This window comes from Plectropomus leopardus, chromosome 14, assembly GCF_026936395.1.
Source record: "Plectropomus leopardus strain MGB_pleo_1.0 chromosome 14, ASM2693639v1, whole genome shotgun sequence".
Taxonomy (NCBI): Eukaryota; Metazoa; Chordata; class Actinopteri; order Perciformes; family Serranidae; genus Plectropomus; species Plectropomus leopardus.
This window is the reverse complement of record NC_142189.1, coordinates 26,294,752-26,307,507: the sequence shown is the minus strand read 5'-3', so window position 1 is coordinate 26,307,507 and position 12,756 is coordinate 26,294,752. Positions and strand designations below refer to the sequence as shown.

The window sequence follows — 12,756 nt, the reverse complement described above, 5'->3', positions numbered from 1 at the left end:
GGATTAAATGCTTAGCAGCTGGGGGGGGTAAGGCCTTTACTTTCTGTTTGGGAAACTTTATTGGACCTTATTTCTCTGGCTAAAATGAGATCTGTGGTAAATTTGAACTTGTTTCTAAGTAACACCGAGTTGTTTGTAGTCACACTTATTTAGATTTACATATTACTGTATATAGTAATATATAAATGTCTTAGGCTGTGGTAACATTTGTGGTAATTATTTCACATGCAGATTAAATGCTAAAGCCTATAGTCAAAAATGCATTGCACTTCTGTAGCTGTTTTCCAGGGAGCATATAATGCACAACAGGACTGTAGCCATGGAGTCAACATGTTGCTATTTATCAAGCAAGCAAGTAAAGCTATAGGGCATAGTGGCCTATACGTTTATCCAATAAATGAAAGCAACACAAATTATGCATTCAGTGCAAGATTACCATTTACATTTTGCAGTGTTTGCAAAAAACGGTGTTTCACAGAGAGAGGGTGCAGGTATATTCAGACAGTTTAAAAATATTGTGTTTTTTTAGCATAATATGGGGCATGGTTGCCTGCTGTAGCATTTTTTTTTTTTTTACTTTTCCATTTTCATCAATCACATTGTGTGTGTGTGTGGGGGTGGTCCTCCTCCTTCCATATATATTATATTTACTGCCCTAATATAACCTACTGTACTGCATGAACAACATGCAGTTGTGTTCTTGCTTATTTATTGATGGCAACACATGGAACATGGAAGATTATTAGTAATTAATGAAATAACATAAGCCTGGACGTGTTTCAGTGTTGGTGTTCGCTTTCATCTTTAACATACACACACGTGCACACGCAGAGAGACAGACAGGCTGACAGACAGACAGCCAGAGTGCGGTAGCTTTAAGAGGGGAGGCGTGGTGCTGCTGTTTTGACCGACTTGTCGGGTCCCTTCACTCTCCACTATCATTCAGCTGAATGAACAGCCTCGTACAGTCAGCTCGGGGCATCGGCTCTCTATTTATTCAGCCCAGCGCGACACTCGATTCGGCCGTGTTTGTGTGCTGACAGCGACAAGGGATTATTATAACCGAGCAGCGACTGTTTCTCCGCACCAAAACTGGAAGGTAAGTTTACAATTTCCATGCAAATCAGTGTGATCGAGCGGTACCTTGTGATGGTGCTAAACCCGGTTCTCCCTCCAAGCTACGGTGGAGGCAAATGCGGCCATCGGCTGTAAAATGACACTTTTGAAGTGTAGATAGATGGGCATGATGAGGCATTTTCAAAATTACATTTAAGCACCGCTCCTATGCTTGAAGATGAAAATGTGCTTGCTGTTTTCCTGCTCATCATGACATTTACGATCCTACACCTGATGTGAAGCCTGTCAGTCCTCAGGATGTATTGATATTAAAGGGAAACATGATTAATGGGTTAATATCACCTGCTTCCTGTCAAATATGTCACGTTCTTGGCCACCATTGCATGCATGTTGGTTAATTTATATGCAGACGTGCGCGTGACAGTCCTCCCACATCGATTTGTGTTTTTCGTAGATCTGACTTTTGATGACATTATTCTCATCCTCGCTTATTAATACAGATATGTATTGTAATGATGGGCTGCCTTAGGCTTCACGTGATGCGCAATGCATTTGACCTCGATATTAGGCGGCTGTGTGCGTTCACTGGGCCACACGGACATTTAATTCCCGTGACAATCCAAAGAGGGCGCTGCGTCACCTCAGCTGCTCTGTCATCACAGGCACTGCCTCAGTCAGACTGCAAAAAATGTCTATTCATAACAAGGCATGCTGTAGTGTTGAGTCTTACTATGAAGTTTTTAATCAAATGAAGTGAAAGATTTTTCTGTCTGAATGAGATTCTTCCCACTTTTGGCATTTTCCTTTTTTTATTTTTTTTTTTATCTGTTTCTCACCAAAATATTAATAAATGAACACCAGACATTAAAATCCTTAAATCAGAATTAAGAATTTGAACTATATGACTTATTTGAGAGATATCGTCTTGTTTGCAGTAAAATCTGACTTTCAGATTCAGTATCAGAATAAATTGTGATGACTCTTTTTGCAGTAGGCTGCGATTCCCTCTTGTAAATGTTCAACTTTTCAAGTTTCCATCCATGCGGACATCAGCATGTCAAAATATTTCTCTCTGTAACAGAAAACAGGTGTCCTCTCATAATTTTCCAAAATGAATCCAGGACAATCCGATGCTGAGGGTCCTTGTTCCTTGCAACATTTTCTGCATAGTTGTTTTGTTCCAAATAAAAACATTTCATAATCAGGAAAATGAGCGGAAATGCTTGCACACTCGGGGGCATTCATACCTCTTAAAGTCTACACTCTTAACCAGTTTTATAGGATGGGAAGGCATCGTGAGCTGTTTAATCCAACTGAACATCTGGCAGTGATGCAGCATTGGCTCCTCGTGGTCAGTTGTTGAGGCTTTACAAGCACAGCACCACGCTAAGCGCAAAATCATCCCCTCCTCCTCCTCACCCACACAGCTTTGCCTAAGGAGTACTTAGCATCTGCTACATTCCTCCTACTGGATCAAGACTGTGCTGATCGGGAGCGTCGAGCAAGCCGCGGTGATCGATGACTGTTTTTGGCCACAGTTCAGAGAAATAAAAAATACAAATGGGTGAAAGGATTGGAGTGGATTATGACATAGAAATCACATTTTAATCACGCTAACCCATTGGGAGTAAGTGGCTTGCAGGATTTGTCCATGTAAGGCTGCTGAAGGAATTCTCAACAATGTGTCATGCACATACTTTACAGGCATCAATAGGCTGCCCACTGAACCCTTCAGACTTCTTGTTAATGGACATCAGCACTGGATGGATTTAGTAAAAAGCTCTGCACTATAGCTGGCTGTATATCTCTAAGCAGAGCAGCAATCCACTGAGCTTTTAATACGCTTTAAGCTTTTTCACAGGTTCAGCTTCAAGCGTGCACAATCATACATATCAAACATTTGCCTATTTTGTCAAGCCTTTGTCAAGTCAAGACTCGAGCAGCTGTTGCAGCAATTTGGCGGGGGTATTTTTAGGTCCACTGTTTTGATTACTGCGCATAATACTTGTCCAGCTACCTGTGTGTTTTCAGAAGGGAGGGGAGGGGAAGAAAAATAGGTCTGACATCCAAGAGCAACAAGGCCACTGGGCTGAGGTGTTCTGCCTCTGGCTCTGACTGAGGATAGAGCTTTTAGTTGTGTTTGTTGCTGTGGCGGAAGGATGACTGGAAGCTCAGCTTGGCTGCATGCGTGGCACCAGGTATTGGGGTGGGCACACATGGCTGTGGTGTGTGCCCAGTGGAAGTTCTTCCGCCGTGGGCAAGAAAGGCCAACAGGGGAAAGACAAGGCCATTGTTCCTCACCAGCCACTGAGGCAAAGGTTGACTCACTTCCATCAGGGCCAGATGTTTTGGTTGGCAATTGCTTTTGCCCGTTGTGGCCGTAAGGTGAGAATCTGGTGTGGCGGGCAGGATGGGGCAGGAGCTGCGGCAAGGCTGAGGCATGTGCTTGGCAACAGGAAGAGCTATGCTGCTGAAATCGTCTGCATCTTTTGTGCGGCCTTCACTCAAAACACACATCTGCAGCCAATTCACTGATTCATTGTATAATTTGTCAGAGGCACTCAAGATTTAGATGTGCATTGTTTGTGGTCCAAATCTGACTTTTAATAAATCAGTGCGCAGTGGATACTGATCATCACATCATCTAGAAAGCTCCAACACCCTCATGTACAGCACTTGCACCCTTACAGTTCATCAACGAGCATTCCAAGTTGATGGCTTTGTCCCAGTCTGGCCTCATAAAACTTGCTCCCGAGAAGTTGCCAGCAGCTGGCTCCTCTTTTTCTTCTTTACTCTTAACTCATCACTAACACACTGAGAGGCCACAGTGCATGTATGAAGGCCTTATACCAGTCTCTGCTCCAGCCCACTCCTCTCTCTGTGCGGTGGATCGGCAGGCAGCATGCCGGCTTACTGTATCTGTGCAGAGTTTCTGGCGCGGAGCGAAGAAGTCTGGGAGTAATTAGCTGTGAGGGTATAATCCTATACCAGACACAGCGTTGTGTCTGTGTGTGATCCCCCCTTCTCCCCCTCCCAATCCTTAGTCACAAGTGGTTATGACCCCCCTTCCAAACACCAACTCTCCTACTTTATTAGCACCTTTATTTATGAGGAAATGTGGAAAAAAGTGAAACTATTTTGGTTTGCAGATTTGTCGGTGCAGCAGGGGGGCAACCATATTTTACAGGATGAATTACACTTACAAACCCTGCACGTACAGTGCCAAATCTCTGAAGAAAATTGCACATCTAATGCCTGCACACTAATGTTTAGTTATTGTGAAAGCACTTAATTGCTTAAAACTAGGGGTCGACCGATATTGGTTTTTCAGGGCCGATACTGATTATTAGTACTCAATGAGACCAGTAACTCATATTTGGAACTGATATGCATTCAAAATAAAAAACGAAAATATTTATGTTGAAATTTAGAATTTGGAATATAACAAATTCCATCGCAAAACTTTGTTTAAATGCCTTCAGCAAATGTTTAATCAAAACTCAGTGTTCAGTTTTCAACATCATACAAAGCAAGTTTCCTTCAACTTTTTTAAAAAAAGTTCACAGAAAATTAGAATTAAAAATTTAACCCTAAGGTTCATTCATTCATTCATTCATTCATTCATTCATTCATTGTCCATAACCGTTTGTCCTCGGAGCCAGTGCCAGCTGTCATCGGGCTGAAGGCGGGGTACACACTGGACAGGTCGCCAGACTATCGCAGGGCCGACACACATAGACAGACAACCTTTCACGCTCACAGTCACACCTAAGGGCAAATTAGTCACCAATATTGGCCCTGAGTGTGTTGACCCCTACTATAAACAATGCAATGCAGAATCTGTAGACAACGGTTCAAGATTTTGGTACCTGAAGCATTCTGGTTTCCGTCTATAGTTCAAGTAGTACTGACCAATTATGTGTGAGTAGGCTTTGGTTTCTGCAGATAAGCAGAAGAGCAAAAGATCATTCCATCTCTTTTGTGGAGAGCAAAAGAGATGGAATGCATCTGCTGAAATGCAATCTTGGAACCTATTGACGATGTAACTTTTTATTGGCTTTTTTCTCACATATCTGCATTTCTATGCAGATATCTGTTTATAGAGATTAGCTGAAATGTTGCCTGGACCTGTCTCAAGTTGCTAATCAAAATATAAACAATAAGCGGTGCACGGAAAAGGAAGTCTTGGCCTGGATAGCTGCTGGCCAACCCGAACTCCCAAGATATTGGCCGTTCCCCCCCAGAGGCTTTGTCGTCACATGAACAGCTGATGGGTTCTGAGATTGGAATGAACCTAGATCATAAACCTGATTTATAAGTTATATTTTAGTACATCTAATTGCTTTGGTTGATTAGAAAATCATAGAAATGTTTACATTTTGGACACTAGATTGTTTTATTGGGGGATGCTTGATTAAATACAGATATGGACATGTTTGGTTGAGTTTGAAATATCTCGTAGATTATGAAATATGCTTTGGTTTTCCTTTTGCCCTAAAGCAAAAGCCTGATCTCATCTTTTGTAGACCAGGTCCATGCCACAGGGGCTCAGTGTGCAGGACTTGCTGATGGGTGGTTGCAACAGGCTTTGGTCTGTTTCTCCCATACAGTAGTGAGGCTGTTTTCCGCTGTGAATAACCTGAGTTGGAGAGGAACTGCGGCATGGTGTTTGCCAGAAACCTTTGGCATCAGATCAGCGTTGGGGTTATCCAACTGTAAAGCAGTGCTGATATGATCTTAATGTACATTTGCTGGCTCCTCACCTCAATAATCTGAAATCTCCAAGATTTATTTTATCTTTTTGCTCCTGCATCGCCCTTGCATTGTATTCTGGTTATTGTTGTGTGTATGTAAAGTTACAAAACTACCAATCTATTCACTGTAATTGCTTGGAAAAACCAACATCCATAGGTCAAGAGTCATACCTCATTGTGAAAGGAGGAAACCTCTTGTCCAATGGGATCTATTAAACAAAATAGTGCAAGACACTTTGCATTCTTCCGCCACCCCTCCTTCTCCTTTTTCCTCCTCCTCAATCTGTCCCTATAGTCTAATTTCCTGTCAGTCTCACCACACACACCCACATGCTCCAAATGTAAAATAGAGTTACATAACCGTGTGGTTAATTAAAATCTCATAAACCTCAGATACTCTATCATAGGATACACACCTCAAGTTCTGTTCTTACAGATCTGCACAATGTGTCATTGTTTGCCAGGCTTTTGTGCTCTTGCTCTTCTGTAGTGTTTTTGGAAACAGTAGCTTGCTGCCTTGACTACCTGATTAGACTTGCATGTTTCCACCACTGGTATAAATTATAGGCAATTTAAGTCTCGGTTTCACCATGCATTGTTCAGATTCTACGGCGGGGAGGTTGTGGCCACAGTAAAGGTGGTATTTTGCAATAAGTGTGCATGATGGCTGGATGATTGGTTCTTCAATCATATCAGGGCTATACACACAGGGAGCAGGTGCTCATGTACGATTGCCTCTTTAATGTCTTGAGGAATCATTTCCCCATCACTGGCAATGATTTAGCACTGGGGGTAATGGAGGTTGAGAATATCCTAATATGTCTTCACTTTCTGACAGCTCCCTGCCCCTTACCCCTCCTCCTTGTTCCTATCCATGGTCCCCTTTACCCTCTACCCTCCTTCACCCCCAGACAACTAACTCAATGCAATGGTTGTTTCGGTCCCTTGTCTCCATGTAGTCACAGGCAATTAGCTCCCGTCAAAATACACTGCCGGGCTGAGGGTTGAGACTCGGGCATCCAAACCCCTTGCTCCTGCCCCCATGCTTGGCTAATATTACCCTGAGCTACCGGGAAAGGGCCAGATAGGTTTTGTCAGTAGATGGAAGGAAAAGAAAGGAGGGGGGGTCCCACTCGAGACCTGTGCGCGTGCTACCTCACTGAGCACAAAGCAGCTCTTTCACTTGGGATCTGGAGCACATATGGAATCGTTTATCAAACCTCCAGTGCGTCAGTCTCCCATATTCTCTCGGCTGCAGGTTTCCCCTCACCTCTGCATCTCAGTTTTACTTTGCCGCTGAAATTAGTTTGAAAAGCTGCACCTGGAGACGTTCCTCCATCTGTCTTTGCTCCTTGTTACTCCTCAAAACCTGAATCCAACATTACCCTGCCACCTCAAGGTTTACCCATTTAAGTACCCAAAACTTCTTTCGGTTTCTTGAATGTTCTGTTTTGACCTTGTGGTCTGTACACACCATCCAGTGGACATAACTAACCACTGGTTTTTGAACCACTAATGACCACCTGCACTCATCCACGTAGGGTAGACTTTCATACTGATGCCTGTATTCACATTGCAGTTGATATTACAATCACTAATACTTCCACATGACATCAATTGCAATTGCTGCTTTGTTGAACCATTTCAGTAATAATTTTATGATCTTAGTTCAAGGTCCTACATTCAATAGAGTTTGCTTGTCTTTCCATGAATGAACTCATGTCCACACAAAATTATGGGAGTGCTATTTTAACAGTAACACAATGCCACCGTGACATCATCTCCAAGGATTGGCCTCTAAACTGCACAGCTGGATGTAGATATCAGAGCAGCTTGGATGTTTATTTTTTTCCCCTTCTGCATTCCAGCTTCTTATTTATAATGGCGATGATAGCCAGCTCTGGGGGTTACTTCTATAAAAGGAAGTTTGAAGACTTTTGCCGACCCACTCGAAAGGAGGCTCGCATGCCACATTTTCTCAAGATGTAACCTTTAGATTTCGAGGAGATGGGCATCAATCACACTGACAAAGAATGACGAGTTTGGCTGGGGTCAAAGGTGGTGGGATACATGATTGAGGACTTGACTGCAAACGCAGTGGAATTAAAACACACAGCTATCAGCTCCCTCAGTAGGGTACTGCTTTTGTAACATCCAGGTGTATCCTCAAAGGACTGAAGGCCCTGACATCGGATTTTTTGGTTGTTCTGCAATAAAGAATTGTGAGCAGAAGCTGTGCAAAATGATTGTAACAGATGCAGCTCTTTGTATCAGAGGTGAAATCTATGTTTTTGTTGAGAACAGACTCAACACATAGGCAACTGTGGTGAAAGGTGACCTTTGACCTGTGACCTGGTCCAACTGCCTGGCTGGCCCTTTAGGAAGTAGATTGTGTTTACAAAGAGATTGTCATTACGTGCTTTAGATTTAATTATCTTGACATGTCGGGTTGGGTAACTAATGACATTCAAAATCTATTTGGAGTCATGTGGGTCTGTTTTGCTAAAGCTCTATCGACTAAGTTCACCCAGTTCCTCTTAACCTGAGAATTTCCACAGCCTGCAAACTGAGTAGATATGGTCCCCATTGCCAAACTGAAGACAAATCATTTGGCCTAGATTTTCTGCCCTTGAGTTTTTATCTTGCATTGTTTGTTTCCCAGGATCAAATCCTCCCTAAATTAGCCTAAACTCCTCAACACTAACAATCCAGATGTCCTCCGTGGCCTGACACCCCATCTAATGCCTAGCATATGGTATTTGTAGCGGTGGATTGTGCTGAAAACAGATTACCTTAATGAGGTCATTTACCAATGAACTGTGTGGGTTTGGCCAAATCATCTGGTAGAGGCCCATCCTAGTCCTCTGAGTTTCTAAAATTTACTTAAGGTTACTTACAGGTTAAACATTGCTGCAAGACTGTAGAGTCTACTGAATATCCCTCACAGAACTGTGTTTTCCTATAAAGTGCATTCACTGTGAGGGGTCTTTTCACAAGAGATACGGCATAGCATGTACTTCTTTGGGCTCTGTTATTGTAACTACAGATCTTCCTCCTCTTTCCCTCCCTCCCTCGGTCTGCTCAGTGGACAAGGGTCCTTTTCGCTGCCCTGTGCGTCTCTGTTTGTGTGTTTGATTGTGGGAAAATTTCTCGACTATCCGTGAGAGTCCCCCGCTCTCTGGACTGGCTTTTCCCTTGGGGTCCTCCAGGCTTGGAGAGGCTGAGCCCCACCATTGCTGTGAGGCCCTCCTCCTCCCAGCAACCCCTAGTGGTAACAGTGGTAGCAAAAGTCCCCTGCCTTGTCTCTTGAGTCCCAAATCACGTGTCTGAGCTGTTTGTACGACCAGTCCCCTTCAGTCAGGCTCGACAATGCAGTTTATCTTTCCAGAAGGGGAGATCCCTCAGGCTTTTCAGCACATTGATAAAGAAGCCTGGCAAAAAGCACTCCCTACCAATGAATCACTTCAGACGAGGGGCTGAGATCGAGACATAGATTTTGATGTGACACAGAGTGTTGGGAATGGGCCAGGCTGTAGTGGGTTTACTTTGGCTACTCTTGCAGAATATGGTCTGGACATTGAACCTGCGATAGGTAAAGTTTTCAGCTTTGAGTTTGAGTTTTGTTAATGAGACTAAATGTTCTGGTTCATGTACAGTATATGTCATTTGACTGAGGGAATTACCTCATTAAACTAAGTTTGTGGCTTTTTGTGTTTAGGTTGTGAATTCCAATTTTCCTTTTATTGCATTCAGTTGCCACTGGCATTTTGATTTGCTTCCATTTTCACATTTGGATACTAGTACTGTTTTTTTCTTATGCCTGCTTCATGGGATTCCCCAGAAATACAGGTTTTGAGTAATTCTCACATACTACAGTGGTGTCACTGGAAGTTCTTGGACTTTGGAAAAAAAATACTGATGACAATGCAACAAAAAATTGCAGACATATTAGAAAGGCAAGGTCAGACATTATAGGGAACATAAACAGAAGAAAACACATTTTTGAGTGGAGGGGAACTTTAAATTCCACTATGATTTGCTTTTCTTTGATTCTATAGTGACCAACAAACAAATTGCTTGTAATGCTTTACTGAAGAGAAGACAGGCTGTCAGATAAGCAACCTTCCCACCCCAACCCCAACTCAATATAAGCATCTGTAATTCACTTTATTGGTGCAACAAATGTCTTTTATCGAAGTGATCTAAGGCCGGAGCATCTTAACAAGATTTAAGATGTAGATGCATCCCATTCATCCATCTTCTTTTTCTCTTTAATCTCTCACAATATGTTGAACCTATCCTTATCTGCAGGGTTTGGGAGCCATAAATAGTTTGAGGAAGAAAAAATGGTTTACACTATCAGACAAAACCTCCTCAGTGATCTGACTTTGTTTAAAACCAAAGACCATTGCTAAATAGTGAAACATTTTTTCTGCTCAACACTGTCATAATTCTTGCTAAGACCTTCGGATTGCTAAATTTGGCTCCTACATCTTCCCATGCATTTCTTTCCCATCATGTAATGACTTTATGCTGCAGTTCAAAGCTTTTAAGTAGAACAGAAAGCTGTGACAGGCACTTTTACTGTGTTGTGCAGGCTCTCTCCCAGGCTTTAATGCATCATCCGAGCTAACTGTCATCTCATTGTGTTTGAGCTCTGAGATGGATGGACGAACGCAGTTAAGGATCCAGTAGCGATAACAAATTGTTCTGTGTTTTTTTTTTTTTTTTTTACTGTTGAGTAACTAAACAGACAAACACCATCTGAACAGTGGACCTGAGCCATGGATCCTTCATTCCCGGCAAGTTCTTTTCAAAAACTCCTTTTTCGCCAAGTGACAAACCGCGTGGTTGGCAACAACTAAAGCATTCAGAGGCCGCATGAATAGGGGTCTGTCTATGGAGAGGCTTGTTGAAATGGGGCCTTTTGCTTTTATCCCTCCGGAGAGGCAGATTGATCCTGCGCAGGTTTTGTGCTGGCTGTGCACTTCAAATGGACTGTTGAAAGGCAAGGCGTTTATTTGTGCTGTGTGATAAACTGTGTCCTTCTCCACAGATTTAGCATCTGTGGGTGTTCTTCATCACCTGTAAGCACTACCAGCCCATCTCTTGTGTCATTTACAGTTCTCATGTTATTCTTACCTTCACCTGCAATGCTCAGGGTTGATACTGTTCACATAATAACCAATACCGGTACCTTTTTGGTACTTGGAATTCGGCACTTGTACACAATGGTAACTTTTCTCTGTACTTCACTTTATCTTTAATAACAAAAATTTGAAACTGCAAGATTGATGTAGTGGACTAAATCACAGTTGTGTTTATGTGTGTTTGCTTGTAGTGAGTCATGGCCATTGATGAAATATTAAAGTCAAGAAAATAGCTCAGTTGCCAAAACTGTCTGCAGCGATCGTTGTGGCTGGCTGGGAAGCTGACAGAGTGGCCGCAGAGCTCTGTTGCTGACTCCCTGGCTTCTGGGTGCTTCCATCTCCTTTCTGAAGTTGAACACTGCAGCTTGTGGAGCTCCATTGCTGGCCTTGAAGTTCATGGCTGGCCTCCAGGCTTTGGAATGCTTTGGGGCACTTCCACCTTTTGTCTAAACGCGACACTCTCTGTCAGATGTGCTCTGGTTCGTGAACAGGTTCTGTTCAAGATTCTTGTAGCTGTCTTGGTGCTATCAAACAAACCGGCCTGTATTTCCAACAGCCGTGCATGGAATCATCAACTGAGGGCTTTATTCAATGCACAATGATTGACTGATTGATTATCTGCAAACTTTTTGTTTTTTTTTCTCACTTCACCATCCTGACTTTTCAACGATGCACTAACATCGTCATGGTTTGCACTTCAGGTCAAGAAACATTTACCAGTTTTTGTTTCCAGCTGAGAATCAACTTCTCTGGTCCTGAACCCCTTTATCTGCAGTTGAAATGGTCTGATAGTAAAATTAGGTGTGCACACTTGAACAGAACCAGTTCCATACTGGTGGGAAAGGGGTATCAGCTACCTACATGTGGTACTGATGGATTTAATGTAAATTTTTACTTGATGTAATTCAGTTGATTCACATGAAAGTACTGAGTTTGGCACCCAACCTTAATGATGCTTCCTTCAACTCTCCCTCCTGACATGCTGTTGGTGTTTTCTCTATGTACCATAATTCTCAAAAAGTTCCTCTTCTCGTCTTCTCTCCCTGATCAAAACTGATGCAAAACACAGCTTCTCATGTAGATTCTGCGTCTTTCCATTTTTAAAGTTTTGCAGATGGAGACAAGATGGGAGGAAGCCTGTTAAAACAGTTGCCATCCTCCTCTGATATACAAGCCATTGCTCCCTCGTGGTAAATATCACATGTGGACATCAGGTGACCCCCTTGTTGCTGTTCCCTTGGTTACTGGAATACTGAACCCCCCCCCCCTTCCTCCTTTGCACCGTGCAGCAGCCTCTCAGAGCGGTGTGCTGTTTTTCTTCTCCTTCCACTTGTATAAACCAGAAGACTATCTGCCATCAGCATTCAGGAAGTGTGGGAGTAAACAAACGACAGGATCCAGCAGGAGGAACTCAAATGACCCAGGCATGTCCTAGCAACCGTGAAGTGCAAACTTATTTTTGGTAGTTGCAGAATCTGCGTGCATTGTGTTTATGAGGGGATGTTTATATTTGTTTGTGTTAGGAAAAACTATTTTGCACTTGTACAATCACATGGGGTCGGAAAAATGAAGCAGCTTCCTTTCACTTCAAGTGTCATCACTGACTGTTCCAGATGGCGTATGATGCAAGTTCTTTCCACTCCCTGCCATTGACTAATTAGTCATCTAGAGTGTGTTCACTCCCGTGCATGCAGTTCTTCGCTACTGTGGTTATGTAGCTCTTCTGACTCCTAATGTGCTGTTGGCAGCGGCCGTTGTGACCAGTTTTGCCATCA

The 12,756-nt window shown here is 42.9% G+C and overlaps 1 protein-coding gene across 4 annotated transcripts in view; it reads left to right on the top strand.

Moving 5' to 3' along the window:
• Window positions 1-921: 921 nt before the first annotated feature.
• Window positions 922-12,756, top strand: part of daam2 (dishevelled associated activator of morphogenesis 2) — a 118,597-nt gene continuing 106,762 nt past the window's right edge. For 2 of the 4 annotated variants that reach the window (XM_088087279.1, XM_088087276.1), the window contains exon 1: window positions 922-1,099. The gene's annotated coding sequence lies outside the window, so the exon portion shown is untranslated. The remainder of the gene's footprint in view (window positions 1,100-12,756) is intronic. The other 2 variants (XM_042500163.2, XM_042500160.2) reach the window with 1 other exon arrangement.